Source organism: Hemitrygon akajei, chromosome 2 (genome assembly GCF_048418815.1).
Source record: "Hemitrygon akajei chromosome 2, sHemAka1.3, whole genome shotgun sequence".
NCBI lineage: Eukaryota > Metazoa > Chordata > Chondrichthyes > Myliobatiformes > Dasyatidae > Hemitrygon > Hemitrygon akajei.
The window spans coordinates 4200256-4221026 of NC_133125.1; the positions used below are offsets into that span (position 1 = coordinate 4200256).

A 20771-nucleotide genomic window follows, 5' to 3' on the forward strand; every position below is an offset into this window, starting at 1 on the left:
ATTCCTATTCTCACTGTAGCATGGCACAGACAGTAATCCCAAGATTACTACCTTTGAGGTCCTGCTTTTCAACTTCCTTCCTAACTCCCTGTAGTCTTCTTTCAGGACCTCTTCCCTTTTCCTACCTATGTCATTGGTACCAATATGTACCACGACCTCTGGCTGTTCTCCCTCCCACTGCAGGATATCTTGGACACGATCAGAAACATCCCGGATCCTGGCACCTGGGAGGCAAACTACCATCCGAGTTTCTTTCCTGCGCCCACAGAATCGCCTGTCTGAACCCCTGACTATAGAGCCCTCTATCACTACTGCCTTCCTCTTCCTTTCCCTACCCTTCTGAGCCACAGGGCCAGACTCTGTGCCAGAGGCACGGCCACTGTCGCTTCCCCCAGGTAGGCTGTCCCCCCCAACAGTACTCAAACAGGAGTACTTATTGTCAAGGGGTACAGCCACAGGGGTACTCTCTAGTACCTGATTCTTCCCCTTCCCTCTCCTGACTGTGACCCATTTCTCTGTCCCCCGTGGCCCCGGAGTGACTACCTGTCTGTAACTCCTCTCTATCACCTCCTCACTCTCCCTGACCAGACGAAGGTCATCGAGCTGCAGCTCCAGTTCCCTAACACGGTCCCTTAGGAGTTGCATCTCGATGCACCGGGTGCAGATGTGGCCGTCCGGGACACCGGGAGCCCTTTCACTCTGCTGCCTCTCACTCCGCTGCCCGCTGGATATGGCTGCCTTCTTTTTAAACTGTTTGCGCTCAACTGGCTGATGTCACACACCTGCACAGTCTGGCCTCTCTCTTCCCCCAAGAACTCAAAGTGTCTTCTCACTGGAAATCCTTAGGTGCTCTTCCGTTGCCTTCTTGTTCCGAATCTGATGTCTGTCATTGCTGGCCTGTGAATGTGGAATGTGGAACAGAGGCCTAGATAAAAGCATGACCTTCAACACCACTACATCCCTGTCTCTAAACACTAACCTGACCCCCAGCTCCCCTCCTGGACTCCAAAACCATCCCTATGAACCTAAAAAACAGGTAAATCTGAGCCACAGCCTGGAGAAGGCTGCCTGAACTGAACGTGCTACCAGCAGCCAGAATGGAAATTATTAGGTGTTTCTCCTGCTTACACCTATAGTAACTATGAGTAACCTCATTTCACTTTTTTTTGTAATTTTTTATTGAAGGTCATCATCAAACAAACATTTCCATAAGATGTATTTCAGACATTGTACATATATATCATATAATCATATATGTCACAGATCTCCACATGGTATTTATCTGGGGTATTCACTTATAGAAAAGAGTGGAAAGGAAAAACAAGCAAAAGGAAAAAACTATGTACAAGTAGGGAGTGATCTTTTTTTTACAACATATTCATTGATTTGTGAGAATAAAATCAGGCCTATGAGGCATTATGTAGTTAAACCATTTTTCCCAATATGAATCAAATTGTTCCAGCTTATGATTAACGGATGCTGTTATCTTCTCCATTTTGTAACTGTCCATTGTAATTTCCATCCATGCATTTAAATTTGGGCTCTCCTGTGATAACCATTTCCTAGTAAGAGTCTTTTTACCAGCCCACCAACAGTATATTCATTAAATATTTCACACATAGTGCTGGTGGAACACAGCAGGCCAGGCAGCATCTATAGGGAGAAGCACTGTCGACGTCTTGGCCCGAAACGTCGACAGCACTTCTCCCTGTAGATGCTGCCTGGCCTGCTGTGTTCCACCAGCATTTTGTGTGTGTTGTTGTTTGAATTTCCAGCATCTGCAGATTTCCTCGTGTTTGTTCATTAAATATTTATCTCTTTTCAACCATTCTTGAGGTATATATCCAAAATATATGGTCTTACTCTCTAAGGGTATTTCACATTTAAAGATGTCTTGTAGGGCATTGTGTATCCCCCTCCAATAGACTTTGATAACAGGGCAGTCCCAAAAAATATGATAATGGTTTGCATTTTGATTTCCACAATTTCTCCAGCAAGCAGGGAGGTTACCATCAAAATAAGATTTCTGAGAGGGTGTAATAAAATATCTTATCAAGTTTTTTCATCCAAACTCCCTCCATCTCTATGAACTGGTACACTTCCATTGATACCTCCATATTATTGTCCATTCTTCCTCAGATATAATTATCCCTCCTTCCTTCTCTCATTTTGTTTTAATGTATGAAGTCGAATGCGTTTTAAGATTTGACAACCCCTTATACATGCTTGAAATGATTCTACTACCGTTATCCGAATTATATGCTTTTCTAAATAGCTCTATCAAGCATGTACTTGCCTTGGTTACATTTTTAAGCATCTTATTAACATATTGTTGCATCTGTAAATACTGATAAAAATCTTGTTTTTCTGATAAGTGTTTCTCTTTAAGCATTTCAAAACTGAACAGTGTTCCTTCTTTCATTATGTTGCAAAGAACTATTATTCCTTTAGCTGTCCAGTACTTAAATCTAGCATCCAATTTATTTGGTGTAAAATCTGAGTCATATGCACACCATTTAAGAATTGCAATATCTCCCTCTAGATTATATTCTTTTATAGTAGTTTTCCATATTTTAAGAGTCAATTTCACCCATGGGTTATCAATAGTATTTATGTACCTTTGCAGGTTGTTATCAGCCAAAATTGCTTGTATGGGGATGGGAAGTACCCGCTCCTCAATGTTTTTCCATTGAGCGTCATATGATGGGTTGCACAACATATCACAGCTCTCAACTGTGCTGCAAAATAATAATCTCTAAGAGAAGGTAGGCCCCATCCCCCTTTCCCTTTGCTAATTGCAAAGTTTTGAGATGAACTCTAGTCCTTTTACCCTGCCAAATACACCTTGATAACATCTTGTTCCATTCATTGAATTGATTTTGATTAGATTCTGCAGATGCCAGAAATCCAGAGTAACACACACATGTTAGAGAACCGCAGCAGGTCAAGAGCATCTGTGGAGAGAAATAAACAGCTGAAGTTTTGGTTCCAGATTTCTGAAACATTGACTGTTTATTCCACTTCCATAGATGCTGAACGGCCTGCTGTTTCTCCAGTTTTAGAATGAACTTTGACACTGCTCTCCTGAATCTAAATGCAATCATTCTAATCCAAAATGAGAGCTTCACCAACTTTAAGAGAACTATTGTATATCAGTTACTTGCTAGTTATCACACATATAATAAGCACATGAAGTCTGATTCCTTTCATTAGAATCCATAATGAACATTCCCAGTTTACTTTTGGGAAACGAAAACATAAAATGCTGTAAACATTTAGAAGGCCAATAGCAATTTGAGAGGGAGAAGCATAAGACACATGTATCAGTATCACAATGGAGTAAAGGGAATTACAGAGGAATGAGAGAGGAGCTCGTCCAGATGGATTGGAAGGTGATACTGATGGGGATGATGGCCTAGCAGAGATGGCTGAAGTTTCTGGGAATAGTTCACAAGGCGCAGGATAGGTAAGTCCCACAGAAAGAGAAGTTCTTAAATGGCAGAGGTAGGCAACTGTGGCTGACAAAGGGAGTTAAAGATTGCATAAAAACCAAGGAAAGGGCATAAAAGTGAATAAAAGTGAGTGGGAAGTTGGATGATTAGGAAGCTTTTAAAATCAAATAAAAGGCAACTAAAATGCTATAAGAAGGGAAAATACAAAATATGGTGTAAACTAGCCAATAATATAAAGCAGGATATCAAAATTTTTTCAGTTATGTAAAGAGTAAAAGGAAGGTGAGAGTTGAATATTAGACCACTGGAAAATGATGCTGGTGAGGTAGTAATGGGGGACAAAGAAATAGCCAATGAATTTAATAGGTACTTTGCATCTGTCTTCACTGTGCCAGAGGTCTGTGAGTGTTAGGGAGCAGGAATGAGTGCCATTGCTATTACAAAGGAAAAAGTGGGAGGCAAACTGAAAGGTCTTAAAATGGGTAAGTCATCTGGACCAGTCATCCCAGAGCCTTGAGAGAGTTTACTGGAGAGATAATGGATGCATTGGTCATGATCTTTCAAGAATCACTTGATTCTGGCATGGTCCCAGAGGACTGGAAGATTGCAGATGTCATTCCACTCTTTAAGAAGGGAAGAAGGCAAAAGAAAGGAAATTATAGGCCAGTTAACTTGGGAGAGTGTTGGAGTCTATGAGATTTAGAGGTACTTGGAGACTAATGATAAAATAATTCAAAGTTTGCATGGCTTCTGTATAGGGAAATCTGGCCTGACAAATCTGTTAGATTAGAGTTCTTGGAGGAAATAACAAGCAAGGTGGACAAATGAAAAGTAGTGGATGTCATTTACTTGGATTTTCAGAAGGCATTTGATAAGGTGCCGCAGATGAGATTGCCTAACAAGACTAAATCCTATAGCATTACAGGGAAGATATTGGCATGGATAGCGGAATGACTGACAGACAGGAGGCAGCGAGTGGGCCTTTTCTAGTTGGCTGCTGGTCACTATTGGGTTCCTTGGGGGTCAATATTGGGACTGCTGCTTTTTACATTGTTTGCTATTTCACCCCTGGGAAAAAACCTCTGGCTAGCCACATGATCAATGCCTCTCATCATCATCTCATCTCTCAATGCCTCTGTCAGGTCTCCTCTCATCCCCCATCACTCCAAGGAGAAAAGGCCAAGTTCACGCAACCTATTCTCATAAGGCATGCTCTCCAATCCAGGAAACATCCTTGTAAATTTCCTCTGCACACTGGAATTTAGAAGAGTGTGGAGGGATCTCATTGAAACCTACTGAATGTTGAAAGGACTAGATAGGGTGGATGTGGAGAGGATGTTTCCTATGATAGGGAAATCCAGAACTAGAGGTCATAGCCTCAAAATTGAGGGGAGACCCTTTAGAACAGAAGTAAGGAAGAATTTTTTTAGCCAGAGTGTAGTAAATCTGTGGAATGCTCTGCCACAGACTGCGGTGGAGACCATGTCTATGCGTATGTTTAAGGCAGAAGTTGATTATTTCCTAATTAGTCAGGACATCAAAGGATATGGCGAGAAGGCAGGCGTATGGGGTTGAGTGGGATCCGAGATCAGCCATTGAATGGCAGAGCAGACTCGATGGGCTGAATGGCCCAATTCTGTTCCTATGTCTTATGGTTTTATAGTGGAGAGTCAATAGAGTTAAATTTTCATCATGAGAGAACATAGATATATCCTTTCCTATAGGTTTTTCCTATAATTCATATAAAGTTGATTCCAGTTAATTGGTATGCACTGGGACCAATACATCTTGGGCCAATTAAGCAGCTTCCCCAATTAGCCAATGTTTCATGGAAGTAGTTATAAATATTTTAAAAAGACAATTTACCATTTAACTGAGTAACAAATTATGTATTTAAATGAAATACAGAACAAATTAGAACAACGTCAATACCTGAGGTGCTTAAGGAGATCAGCCTCAAAAACTACTGGTCAACTTTTATCGATGTGTGATGAAGAGCATGTACAGAATGACAGTGTAGTACTCTAGCTGCAGTAAGACAGATCACAAAGCACTCCAACGGGTGGTTAGGATGACTCAGCACATCATTGGGACTTAACTACTGATCCTGGAGACAATCTACAACTCTCGATGTCCTCAGCACACTTCTAATATCATTAAAGACCCATCCCATCCTGGAGACTGTCTGTTCAATCTCCTTCCATCTGGTAGGAGATACAAAAACATCTTAGCCAAGACAGTAAGACTGAAAAACAGCTTCTTCCCAAGGGCTGTTGTGCAGCTGTATAATGCTACACCCTGGCTAGCCAATGGCCTTTGAGTGTACGGACCATCAAGTCATTAGTTGAACATAAATGTGGGATAGTAAGCCAGACTGCATGCATTTTAAAAAGCTGATCTGCAAGGACTGGAGCAGCACCGCAAGCTTGTTGCCTTGAGCAACGACAATACAGTTCTGTTCTAATTCTACAAAACTATCACCTGTGTATTAGTACTTAATAGTTATTGACAGAGGAATTAATCTGGGCTGCCATATTCTTTTGAAATTTGTCCCAATAGACGAGAATCCACTGTATATAACAATCTATCATCCGACAGCAAGCTAGAATAGAAGTGTGGAGTTGGGGATCTGAGAATACAAAGTGTGGAGTATAGAGAAGTGAGATGTCTGATAGAATGGAGAGCAGTAGTGATTAAATAGTGTCTGTTGGTGTGAGGGAGACAGAGAGAGGAAGAGAGAGAGAAATAGTTATTGATTATTCAATGTTAAATCAGTATTTAATCTGACATGAGATAATCCAATGGATGCATTGAATGTGCCTCTACCTCCAATGTACAGTACTTTCAGGACTTTTTACCTTTAGCTCACATTTCTCCAATCTCTTGTGTATTCATTTTGTTCAGCCATAAGATATTGTCAAATTCGGAATTACTAACAGCTTGATAAAGCTTTGCGGTCATTTTTGGGAAAAATTTCACAAACAGTATAAGAGAATGGGGCAGTTTATTTCATTCACATTTATTGAATCATTCTCTGATTCACTGCCAAGGTCACATTACGCTGACTGCTTACTGTAACTGGACTTGAACGCTTTGTTTTCATTATTTCATCCAAGTGCCAGTAAGACAAATGCACTGAGCTGTTCCGGTCACAATAATATCTCTCACATCCTGCTGCGGACTGTATGTATGTAAGGAGCCTTTGTGACCATGTTGGTTTCCTCCTGCTGCTTGTAATTCCTCCCGCATTTCTAAGACATATGGATTAGTACAGGGGTTCCCAACCGTTTTTATGCCATGAAGCAGTACCATTAATTAAATGATCCATGGACTATTGAGTGTAATTGGGTGGCACGGGCTCATGGGACAGTGTTGTGAGCTCCTGAGATTCCAAGAGCTTAGCTCCTGCTAGAGTCACCCATGATGGGAAGGGCAAGGGGGAGCTTCCAGACAAAGACCTCAACAGTGGAGCTAACAGAAGATGGTGTTGAAGGCAGAGGAAGGCTGCAGTGGTGAAGGATCACCAGCTGGCCTTCATTCCATGCCACTGGACCCTGACCACCATCTGCCAAGGACCATGCGATGGCTGCCCATGTTAAACAAAGTCAGGTGTTCTCCATTAATGAATAACTCCTTGGGACAGGGGTTCCCAACCTGGGGTCCATGGACCCCTCGAATAATGGCAGGGGTCCATGACATAAAAATGTTGGGAACCCCTGCCTTAGGAGAACATCATACCCAACCGGTTTCCTCCCACGGTGCCAAGAGACACTGGCTGGTAGGTTAATTGGTCATTGTAAATTGTCCTGGGGACTGCTGGGCAGCGAGGCCACAAGGGGTAGAAGGGCCTGTTGTGTGTTGTATCTCGAAATAAATAAATAAATAAGCTTGCAATCGCACTATCTCTAAATAAAAATAAAACTGCTGTCAGCTGCAGCAAGTAATATTGCAATAACTTGTTTTCTGAGCACTAACAGCATCATGATACTAAAGTGTTAATAATTACAGTTATAACAATAGTTTGATCAAAATCTGCAAAATATTATATTTGTTTTCTATTTAAAATAAAAAAAAGGTAGGGAATCGAACAGGACTTCCTCAGCTGCCAAATCAGAAGAGATGAGAGAAAACCTTGATGACAGAAGGAGCAAGGTAACAGGGTGAACATTACTTTAGTAACAAAATTCAGTGCATGCAAAAGGGTTGGGAAGTGTGACCTTGCTAGGAAAATGCCTGCTGAGTCAGCAGCGCATTCCTCCCAACACCGCAGCTCTTCCATTTGTAATCTACGGGAAGTTCAGAGCTTCAGATCAGAGTGCTGTGGCCTACCACAACATGTTTGAAAACATGAAGCACAGAACTGTCGCCACAGGAGACAAGCACCACCAACTATGTCACAACTGGCTTGGCCTGCAATGAATGTTACGTGAGTAATGAACATAATTTACAAAGCTAACCTTACTCCTCCAGTGCAGGCAGAAAGGCCCGATTGATGAAACGCAGATGGCCCCATGCCCAGTAGGAACTCAGTGTTAAAGCAAGCAGAATTTAACGCTAGAACTGTTTCAGGACATTGTCCAAAAATGTCTCTTGTGAAGAGAATGAGCGAGGAAATAACTTGCTGCTGTAAGAGGAAAGACTAGTAGCAAGCTTTGAAGGTGAGGATATTACTAACGGGACAGAGAGTGCATGGAATTATTGAAGGATAGAGGGTATTGAACTGGAAATGCCGAAGATCCAGCAAAGTGAAGTGGGAAGCAAGGACGGCTTGAAACATAAACACATCTTAATGGGAAACAAGACCACAGCCAAGGAAAATAATGTACAAATAATTAAAGGATAAAGCTGCGGAAATGGGAGAAAGAGGAGTTGAACTTAAGTATTGCAGAGGGATTTAAAATGATTTAAATTGAAAAATAAATATGTTCTGTTGGCACAGTAAGTAGGAAAAAGAAAAAAAATAATAATTAAAATTGCAGTACTGAGGACTCTGTCACACTGGAGTAACTATAAAATATTTACATTATTCAAACTAACTATTACTATGAAATCTGTGCATTTTTGAATCACAAGATATGAAATCACAAGCCAGGAGAAAATTTTGTGTTGTGTATCTTCCTGGGGCTGTGTGTGGTACATAATCTTTCCCTCCTCCCTCCATTAGATAGAACCGGAAACAATTTCCCAATTATAAGCACAAGAGATTCTCAGATACTGGAAATTCAGAGTTACACATGCAAAATGCAGGATGAACCCAGCAGACCGGGCAGCATCTATGGAGAGGAACATTTCAGGCCGAGGCCCTTCCTCAAGACTGAAAGATAATTTACCAATCATTTCTCCGTAGCATCCACCCAGAATTCTGTTTTCAGAATTAAATGCAGTGGAGAATTATTAAAATCCTTCTGGCCACCAGTGCAATTGGTGAGCGATGAAACTTGTGTTTGAGAATCAATCCAGTTTGATTGATAATTCTTAACTAATTGATAACAAATAGACTTTATATGATTTATAGGGATAACCTACAGAACAGAACAATACAAAGTTTAAGCTGTGTGTTCCAAATGTAATTCTGAGCTGCACTTAACTCCTTGTTAAAGGATGACAGTACATTTAACCATTTTCTCCTGAACTGAACTATTTTTCCTTCAGAACTGAGGCCAGGGTGCCTTTGTGGAATCAATTATTTTCACAGCTTTTTTTTGTTATTAACTTATAGAAGTTATGATTTGCTTTAAAAAAAGCAACAAACCAACCTGTTTAAACTCCCATGTAAACTAAATTTTGTTTAACCAGGAGAGCAAAAGCAAAATCAGTTTATTTACCAGAACACACACAAAATGCTGGTGGAACACAGCAGGCCAGGCAGCATCTATAGGGAGAAGCGCTGTCTGGTGTGGTATACTGCATCCGGTGCTCCCGGTGTGGCTTTTTATATATTGGTGAGACCCGATGCAGACTGGGAGACCGTTTCGCTGAACACTTACGCTCGGTCCGCCAGAAAAAGCAGGATCTCCCAGTGGTCACACATTTTTATTCCACGTCCCATTCCCATTCTGATATGTCTATCCATGGCCTCCTCTACTGTCAAAATGAATCCAAACTCAGGTTGGAGGAACAACACCTTATATACCGGCTGGGTAGCCTCCAACCTGATGGCATGAACATTGACTTCTCTAACTTCCGTTAATGCCCCTCCTTCCCTTCTTACCCCATCCCTGACATATTTAGTTGTTTGCCTGTTCTCCATCTCCATCTGGTGCTCCGCCCCCTCTTTCTTTCTCCCGAGGCCTCCCGTCCCATGATCCTTTCCCTTCTCCAGCTCTGTATCCCTTTTGCCAATCACCTTTCCAGCTCTTAGCTTCATCCCACCCCCTCCGGTCTACTCCTATCATTTCGCATTTCCCCCTCCTCCCTCTACTTTCAAATCTCTTACTATCTTTCCTTTCGGTTAGTCCTGGCGAAGGGTCTCAGCCCGAAACGTCGACAGCACTTCTCCCTATAGATGCTGCCCGGCCTGCTGTGTTCCACCAACATTTTGTGTATGTTGTTGTTTGAATTTCCAGCATCTGCAGATTTCCTCGTGTTTGTTATTTACCAGAAACTGATTCCTGATAAAGATATATTAACTCACTGCAAACATGAACTAAGGAGTTGATTTCACACACTATTGAAGGTCTAAAAGTACATCAACAATGGACAAAAAAAAATTCTAGCCTCATATCTTTTGCTTTTACCACACACAATAGTGGATGACACGCACCTGCTGCTTCTTGACTCTGGGACAACACAAGAACAAAAACTATGCCTATATTTTCATGTAAAATTTCTCCAAAGTATGAAAAACCTAATTTATGGGACATGATGTATTTCTGTGAGAGACAAATGTTTATTTAAACTCAAACCAATTGTCAAATAAATATTTCAGATAAAGAGATAAAGTGTATGATACAGAATGAAAATAACAACCTGATTCTGATTCTGAATTTTATTTTCATTTCCTCACTATCAGCTGTTCCTGATAGTGAGGGATGGTGGTGTAGAGATATTTCTCTATATGTCAAGGTGCTGAGTAAAGCAGTTGAGATATTATGTTGCAATTGTTTAACTCTTTGCTGAGGCCATACTTAAAGTACTGTGTCAGTTTTGGTCACCTTGTTATAGAAAAGATGTGGTTAATCTGGTAAGTGTGCAGTAATGACTTACGGCGATGTTGCCACGATTAAAAAGCTTGAGTTGAACTACTCATCTCAGCTCTGAACTGACTCAACCATGTATGGACTCACTTTCAAAGACTCTACAACTCCTGTTCTCAGTATTTATTATTATTATTATTATTATTAATAATAATTTATTTATACAGTTTGTCTGCTTTTGCACATTGATAGTTCATCAGTCTGTGTGTAGTTTTCCATTGATTCTATTGTATTTCTTTGCTCTACTGTGAATGCCTGCAAGAAAATGAATCTCAAGGTAGTATATGGTGAGAAATACATAATAAATTTACTTCAAACTTTGAGTTACAGGGAGAGGTTGGCCAGTGTAGATCTTAATTCCTGAATCATGGGAGAATGAGTGGAAGTCCCAGAGGTGATTAAAATTGAGACATATAGAGAAGGTGGACAGTAGAAGTCTTTTCTCCATGGTTGAGCAGTCCAAACCTTGTGGTCATCGGTTTTGTGTGAAAGGATAAAAATTTTAAGAGGTCCTGAGGGGCAACATTTTAACACAGATAGTGGTGAGTACGTAGGATGAGCTGCCAGAAGAAGTGGTTGAGGCAGTTATTATTGTACTTTTTAAGAAGCACTTCTCAAGACAGACAGACAGACAGACACACTTTATTGATCCTGAGGGAAATTGGGTTTCATTACAGTCACACCAACCAAGAATAGTTTAGAAATATAGCATTATAAAACCATAAATAATTAAATAATAATAAGTAAATTATTCCAAGTGGAAATAAGTCCAGGACCAGCCTATTGGCTCAAGGTGTCTGACACTCTGAGGGAGGAGTTGTAAAGTTTGATGGCCACAGGCAGGAATGACTTCCTATGACGCTCAGTGTTGCATTTCGGTGGAATGAGTCTCTGGCTGAATGTACTCCTGTGCCTAACCAGTACATTATGGAGTGGATGGGAGACATTGTCCAAGATGGCATGCAACTTGGACAGCATCCTCTTTTCAGCCACCACTGTCAGAGAGTCCAGTTTCACTCCCACAACATCACTGGCCTTACAAATGAGTTTGTTGATTCTGTTGGTGTCTGCTACCCTCAGCCTGCTGCCCCAGCACACAACAGCAAACATGATAGCACTGGCCACCACAGACTCGTAGAGCATCCTCAGCATCGTCCGGCAGATGTTAAAGGACCTCAGTCTCCTCAGGAAGTAGAAACAGCTCTGACCCTTCTTGTAGACAGCCTCAGTATTCTTTGACCAGTCCAGTTTATTGTCAATTTGTATCCCCAGGTATTTGTAATCCTCCACCATGTCCACACTGACCCCTGTGTGGACATGGAGGAGCAGAGCTTAGAGGAATATGGGCCAAATCCATGAAATTGGGACTAGCTGAGTGGGTACCATGATTGGGATAGACCGGCTAGTAGGAAGGGCTTAGGCTCTATCTCCATGATCCTATGACCCTCAGCTCTGCTTTAAAGTTCAAGGTTCGAACTTCAAACCATTCCAGAATCAATGATAGACCACCCAACTAAGGCATTCGACTGGAGTGCAGAAGACAACAAATAGAAAAAGAACTAATAATAATGAAACATACCTGAAAGTGAGTCCATAGACTGTTGCAACATTTCACTGATGGGGCAAGTGAAGTTGAGTGAAGTTATCTCCTGTGGTTCAAGAGCCTGATGGCTGAGGGGTAATAACTGTTCCTGAACTTGGTGTTGTAAGTCCTGAAGTTTCTGTATCTTCTTTCTGATGGCAGCAGTGAAAAGAGAGCATGGCCTGGGTGGTGACGGTCCCTGAAGATGGATGTGCTCAATGGGAGGGCTTTACTAGTGATGGGCTGGGCTGTATCCACGTGTAGGACTTTCCATTCAAGGACATTGGTGCTTCTATGCCAGGCTGCGATGTAGCCAGTCAATATACTCTTCACTCCACGTCTATAGAAGTTTGTCAATGCTTCCACTGGTTGTAGGTTTCCTAACTGAATGTCTCTTTGATCCAACTCATAGCTTCTTGCTAATTAGTCATTCTTTGGTCCACAGTAATATAGTGCTTCTCATGCCATGAGAACCAGACTTGTGAGTAACATCTTGCAATGCATGTAGACCAAGCTGAAATTCAGTTTATTTTTATTCATCCATACACATGTATACCATCAAACAAAACAACGTTCTCTCGGACCAAGATGAACAATACAGTACATGTACCTCACACACATAACAGATAACGTAACATTACCTCAAGTAAGTTAACAAATAAAAAGATGCATGTACAATACAAGTTAAAAGCAAACAGTATCACGCTACTGAGGCTTCATACTTGATGAAACCCAGATGGTGGCAGGGAGTTCAGCAGTCTCACAGTCTGGGGGAAGAAGCTGTTTCCCATCCTAACAGCTCTTGTCCTAATGCTACGGTACCTCATGTATGATAGTAGAGGGTCAAAGAGATTGTTGGACCGATGGGAGGGATCATTGATAATGCTAAGGTGCTGTGTATGCAGTGCTCCTGATAAATATCTCTGATGAGTGGAAGAAATGATGGAAAAAGAATATTTAAATAAAATTTGAATATTCTTCTGAATATTTAAATTTTATGCATCAATCCACTCTTCTCTGCCAATTCAGGCTGATACTCAAAGAACTGGATGAACTTTGACAAACATAATGGTTTTTCCTTCATGAAGCTATGCAGATTAGAATCAGAATTATGTTTAATATCACTGGCATATGTTGTGAAATTTGTTGTTTTGTAGAAGTGGTGCATTAAGATTCAGATTCATTTGCTTATGACATATACTTTGAAGTCAACAACCAACACAACTTAAGGATGTGCTGGGGGCAGCCTGCAAATGCCATCATTTATTCAGATGCAACATAGCATATCCACAGTGCAAAACAACATAGAACACAACAAGTAACAAAACAAAACTGCAAAAAACAGACCTTCTCTTCCCTCACACTCATCCAAACACATGGAAAGCCCTCCAACCCCAAGACTGACCCAAGGTCTCCAGCCTCCAGACTCCATTCTTCAGCCTTTGATTTCCAGACTTCTGATCGTCCTTTAGGCTTTGATCTTTGGCATTGACCTGTGGTCTAGGTGATAGCAGTACTCCAAAATCCAGGTGACTCTCATTGATGAGATTAAGCTGTGATATTTGCCTTTAAATAGACCATGCTGAGATTAGCTTTAAGAGAGGCCAAAAATAACAACTAGAAAATAAATCCAGTGGCAGGAATGAAATGGCATTGATTTAAAATAATTGCCAAAAGTGCCCAAAGTAAGATGTGGAGAAATATTCTGCAGTGTCAATTGTTATGATCTGGAATGCATAGCCCAGAAGGTAGTGGATTGATTCCAAAGCAATTTTCAAAAGGGAATTGGGTTTGGGCTGTCGAGCAATTAAAAAAATTAATTGCAAGTTAATCACAATTTTAATTGCACTTTTAAACAAAAATAGAATAAAAATAATACACAGATTTTTGAATGAATTTAGCTTAGCCAAATATTATAATTGTTGTTAAGTTTTTGGTGCCTTGCTTACTTTTGGAAAGGAAAATTAAATTGTTCTGTTAATTTGTTTTTACAGTTTTGGAGTATTTTTGAAAGTTTGAGGCTTTTTTTAATGTCATTCAGCAAATCCAAGATGTAAGGCATGGTCACCTGTCAAATTCTTTATTCAGCAGTGTGTCCTCAAGGCTGTTTCTTGTTTCCTGCTTCCCGCACCATGCTCGGACGATCAAAACAAATTATGGCAATGATGTCAAGTGGAGCTCGATGCTAAGCACTTGGGATGCCTTCAGGGAGGAATTCCCATTGGAGTATCCCATAACATCAGCAAGGACAGTGCCTAGATGGCTTAATATAGACCAGGAAATTTAGTTCAATTTTCTTTTGCTTTTGTGCTATTGTTTCCTTTTGACCCATCAACAGCTGCTTTTGTCTTACACCTTAGGCCAGTTTTAATTTAATTTCTCAAACTATTTGCTCTTTTACAGATGTTTCCCTTTGTTCTTTCTTCCCCGGACTTGTTCCCGGCCTCCTTAAAATGTCCTTAACTTCTAACGTTTTCATTTTCTGATGAAAACCAAAAAAAAGCACTCAGTGGCCACTTTATTAGGTACCCTTGTACACCTGCTCATTATTGCAAATATCTAATCAGCAAATCATGTGGCAGCAACTCAATGCATAAAAACATACAGACATGGTCAAGAAGTTCAGTTGTTGTTCAGATCAAGCATCAGAATGGGGAAGAAATGTATCTGAGTGACATTTATTATGGGGTAATTGTTGGTACCGGATGGGATGGTTTGAGTATCTCAGAAACTGCTGATCTCCTGGGATTTTCACACACAACAGTCTCTGGAATTTACATCAATGTACAATTTACAGTCTCTGGAATCTCATCAATGGTGTGAGAAAACATAAAATATCCAGAACTCTGGGTGAAAATGCCTTGTTAGTGAGAGAGGAGAGTGGCCAGACTGGTTCAAGCTGACAGGAAGATGACAATAACTCAAATAACCACATGCACAACAGTGGTGTGTGCAGAAGAGCATCTGTGAACACACAACACATCAAACCTTGAAGTGAAAAGGCTACTACTTCAACAAGTTAGGAACCACGAAGAATTTGAAGTTATGGACAATTATCTTGAATGAAAATGAAGATTTGGAGGAGACCTTCATCGAAAGGATTGTTTGAAGGTAGTCCATTATCTGCACTAGATGTCTGAGCTGACTGTGTTCCTTTAGTGTCAATCAAAAGAACACGCCAGTGCACACTGAATTAATCTCTCTGTTGATAACTACTAGGAACTAATACACATTTTTTTTAGTTCTGTAGTAGTATTGATAGTGTTCTAACTTGTTATGTTTTTCATCTAATGCTCGATTAAAGAGTAGTTTGGGCTTTTTATATATTGTTTTAACTATTTCCATGAAATTGGCTAATTGAGGCCACTGCTTAATCAGGACAAAATGTACTGGTCTACATTGTGACCTAATTAACCGGAATCCACTGTAATTTACTTTGGAGTTGGAACTTTGAAATTACAAGTTGACCAATCAGACAAGTGGGAAGCTGTTGTGTTATACGAGGGTGTTAGCTAATGGATTATGTTAGCTTGAACACCAGGAAGAGTCTCTACTTGTGAGTAATCTCCACGTTTCTGAAATGGGCCTTGTTTTAACATCCATCTGAATAATTGTTCTAAAACCACAACACCCCATGTTCCAACTGATCAGGCTAAATTCCTTACATTCCATTTGGGTAGCCGCCAACCTGTTGGCGTGAATGTTGATTTCTCCACCTGGTAAAAATAAACTTTTCTTTCCCCTCCTCTCTTCTATTGCCACTCTGGTCTCTTACCTCTTCTCATCTCACCCTGATCTCCTTCTCCTTCCCTTTCTCCTGTGGCCCACTCTTCACTCCTATCAGATTTACTCTTCTCCAGCCCTTTACCTTTCTTACCCACTTGTCTTTATCTATCACTTCTTAGCTTGTCCTCCTTCCCCTCCTCCCCCCCACTCTTTTACTCCAGCGATATCCCCCTTCCTTTTCAGTCCTGAAGACGAGTCTTGGCCCCAAACTTTGCCTGCTTATTCATTTCCTTAGATGCTGCCTGAGCTGCTGAGTTAGTTCCTCCTGTACTTTGTGTGTTGATTAACCTATTTGTTTAAATCACCAGAATAGGGTTCAAACCCAAATATGGAAAAGTTGGTTTGCCACTGAAAGCTGACAAAGCTGGACCTGCCAGTAGGAAATACAACCTTGAGCTGTTTTAAAGTGTTTCACAAAATTAATTAGCTTAGCAATACAATGACTAATGTGCTGTCATCCATGGCCTATAAACAATATTATATATATATTCAAGGTCCTTTATTTGTGTAATTTCCATCCATAAGTTCCTAATTCTACTTCAATCAAGTAATCATAAGTAAATTTAAAAGCATTGAGTCTAAAAGCGTACCATATTCGTTATTAAATGCAGAGAGAGACCATTTCGTCCAAGTATAATCTGCTTGATTTTCACAATATTAAACACAATATTTCCTTTCCCTACACTCCCCTCCCCCCTATTTTCCCCTCTGCTTTTATACAGTATATTTTTTCAGATCTTGCTTAACATTATGCTTTATGCTTTATGCTTGCTCTCATGAAGGGCTTTGGACTTGAAGCATTGACCTGGTGAGAGTTTCTTGTCAGGAAATAAAGAGGAGTCTTGACAGAAGTAGAGCAGCAGAGATGATTTAGCAGTAAATTATATTTTACGATTAATCTGCAAAATAGCAATCCATGAGGGGCCACAAAACAAGAGAGAACAGATACTAAACACAACAAGGCAACTGGAGGCTAGGAGCAACTGGTTGAGGCTGGCTGGTTCAACAGGTGAACAAAAGACTCTGGATGAGAGTTGGGTTTAGATAGGCTGCAGGTGATGAGTTAGAAATAGGTGTAAGGTGACTCCTGTTAGCTTGGTGGAGACTGGGATTAGGCCTGACATTTCCAGCATTTTTGTTTTTTTTTATGTAATACTCTGGGGAACGTTTCACTGCTAACGTAATGGTCTTTCTATTGAAGTAGCGTTTGGGTTAGAGATAATGGGTTCTTTGAAATATGAGCTAGGTACTTTGTTTGGCGGGAGATGACGAGAGAAGATGCTGGAGAGAACCGGTCGTCAGATTCGATACGGTGGGGATAGAGCAAGGTGCTGCCGGCGACTGAGGATCAGTGAATATGACTTTGGAAGAGTTGAGCTCCAACTTGTGCACATTTGACTATTTAATTACAATAGGCTCTCTTTGTTTCTTTCTTTATTTTCTTTACCAACCCTTCAGTTACGTTAAGATTCATAAATGTAATTTCTTTAGTCATATGCAGTGTGCTGTCTGTTATTTCTTGGCACTGAATCATAACAGGCTAGTAAATTGCACAGCATGCACACAAACCGGGTTTGGAGTGGGAGAGCCGTCTCAATCTCACAGGTTTGGCGGGACCAGAGTGTGTCTTTCCTAGAGGTACGCAGCCAAGGAAACCAGGCAGGGTTTCATTTAAGTTAAACTTAATCCATTAATTTTAAATGTCAGAGTAACTATTAAAGTAATGGAACCAGAAACTTCATCATAACTGGCTGGTGACTGGAAGTTGGAGGCCCCATGTCCGTGAGCTTGAGATACTGGGGCTGAAGACCGGAGGTCTGGAGGTGGCCTTTCATTGACGTTGAAGGTCCATGTGTGTGAGGGGGACGTGGGAGGGTGGGGTGGGAAAGGGGCTTGTTTTGCTGTTGTTGCCTTGCTTTGCGCTGTATTGTTGTTCTCTGTTGCATATTATGTTGAAAATTGAAGACATGCTATGTTGTTGCAGGCCACACCTGCAGGTTCCCCCCAGCACATTCTTGCATACTTTTTTTGTTAATAGAAATGAATCATTTCACTGAATGTTTGGATCTACTGTACCTGTGATAAATTAATCTGAATTTGAATCTAATCAGATACAAGGGTCTGAGTGTTCATTTCAAATAAATATTAGAAGGCATAATTATAAGATACTACTGTTGATTTTCAGAAGCAAATCTTAAACAATTCATGCTAATTTATCTTTATATATATTTATTTATAGATGCAGCACAGAATTGGCCATTCCAGCCCTTCGAGCTGCATCATCCATCAAACCGCCAATTTAACCCCTACCTGACTACAGGGCAGTTTGCAGTGACCAGTTATCCAAACCTTGCAATGCTGAGGTTAACTCAAGTACCTGGACGAAACCCATGCATTCCACAGGAAAAACTTACAGGATCCTTATAGAGTTCACCAGGATTGAACTCCGAACCCTGACATCATGTAATAGCGTCATGCTAACTGCTATACTACTGTGGTGCCCTCTTCAGAATCAGAATCAGGTTTATTATCACCGGCATGTGTCATGAAAGTTGTTAACTTAGCAGCAACAGTTCAATGCAATACATAATCTAGCAGGGAAAAACAAAATAAAGTAATAATAATAATAAATAAATAAATCAATTACAGTATACATATATTGAATAGATTAAAAATAGTGCATAAAACAGAATTAATCTCTACTAAAAATTTGAGGTAGTGTCCAAGGGTTCAATCTCCATTTAGGAATTGGATGGCAGAGGGGAAGAAGCTGTTCTTGAATCACTGAGTGTGTGCCTTCAGGCTACTGTACTTCCTGCCTGATGGTAATACTGAGAAAAGGGCATGCCCTGGGTGCTGGAGGTCCTTAATAATGGACGCTGCCTTTCTGAGACACCACTCCCTGAAGATGTCCTGGCTAGTGCCCAAGATGGAGCTGACTAGATTTACAACCCCCTGCAGCTTCTTTCGGTCCTGTGCAGTTGCCCCTAAATTTAAGTTAGGATGCTCTCTACCGCATGTCTGTGATTGCACAAATATACATATTTGCATGTGTATTTTAACAATAATGAAAGTGTAATTCTATTAGTATCCATAATTAGAGCACACACACACACACACACAAATAAATTTAAAATATATATATTTATATATATAAAGACAAAATATTTTGAATCTGAATTTATTAACAGTTCATAGTGATGCATTAGAGAATGATACAATTCTCCTGATGTGGAAATTTCCAAGACAAATTTACTGACACGGGAGATTCTCCAGATGCTGGAAATCCAGAGCAACACACATAAAATGTTGGAGAAACTCTGCAGGTCAGTCAGCATCTATGGAGAGGAATAAAGAGTCAATATTTCAGGCCAAGACTCTTCATCATGACTGGAAATGAAGGGGGAAGAAGCAGAATAAAAAGGTAAGAAGGTGGGGGAGGCGAAGGAGTACAAACTGGTAGGTTATATGTGGGACCAGGTGATGGGAGTGGTTGTTGGTGGGAGAAGGGGAATAAAGAAAGAAGCTGGGAAATGATAGTTGGGAAAGGTAAAGGGATGAAGAAGAAGGAATCTGATAGGATTTATTCTTATTCCAATTCCCATTTTCTTCTTCTGATTTATTCTCCCCCTTCCTTTCCAGTCCTGATCTCAACCCAAAATGTTGACTGTTTATTTCTCTCCACAGATGCTGCCTGACTTGCTGAGTTCCTCCAGAATTTTGTGTGTATTCCTCAAGATTTTCAACATCTGCAGAAACTCTTGGATTGGACAAACTTGGAATATTTTCTCTAGAGTTTCAGAGGCTGAGGTCTGAGCGTGAAACGTCCACTCTTTCTTCCTTTCCATAGATGATGCCTGGCAGGATAACTTTACATGTTTGGCAAAATGAGTGCAAGTGGCAATTGATCTTTTATAAGATTTCATGATTCGTTTCTACTTTTATCTCACTTTTCTTGACCGTTGCTGCATTGGAATAAAGTTTAAATTGATTGAATATATTTCTCATAGATCCAATAAATTCAGAACTTGTATTTTATTTCCAATTGTTTTCAATGTTTGGTTTTGAAGCTGGGTTGTCTAAAGTTATTGACATTAAATGTGAGTGTTCAAGAAGTCAATTTGCCATTAAATAACTATGTTTTGAATGATAAAACATTTATACCTTCAATGTTTCCTTTTAATATCAGAAAATGTGTAGAGCGTACAAGCTGAAATTCTTACTCTTTGCAGAAATCTACAAAACAGTAAAAAAACTCCAAAGAATGAATGACAGAAAAACGTTAGAACCCCAAAGCTCCACTTGCATGCACAAGCAACAAAGCATCCAACCTCCCCCTCCCCTCCCCTCAAATGCCTCAGCGAGAGGGGAGGCCATCAGCTGGCTGTTTTGATGTTACAGTCTGCAGCTTCGCTTATTTCAACAGCAGCGTACATTGCTGGTTCAATGTTCTGAACTCCCACGATGCTTCAGTCCATGACACTGGAGAGGAATCGGATCATCCACAGGATCACACCCTGAAGGCGCACATCTTCCAGGCTGATTGTAGAGATATCAAAAACATTGTCTAATATTTGATTAATCTTGTTATTTCTAGCTTCACTTTACCTGGATTATTGGTGTTAACTTGACGCTCAACCTTTTGTTATGTTGCTCACTTGGTCTTTGCAAAATTATTCAATGCACTGAAACCCTATATTGTTAAACCTCAGCATTAATTTCTTTAGAAATCTTACTTGTGCCATTATTAGTTAA

At 40.4% G+C, this 20771-nt stretch overlaps 1 long non-coding RNA gene across 1 annotated transcript; it reads left to right on the forward strand.

Annotated features, from left to right (window-relative positions):
* Positions 1-7747: 7747 nt before the first annotated feature.
* LOC140737209 (uncharacterized) lies at positions 7748-20148 on the forward strand. Its single transcript, XR_012101076.1, has 3 exons — positions 7748-7878; positions 18256-19440; positions 19704-20148. It is a non-coding gene; the product is annotated as an uncharacterized lncRNA (long non-coding RNA).
* The last annotated feature ends 623 nt before the right edge of the window (positions 20149-20771 follow it).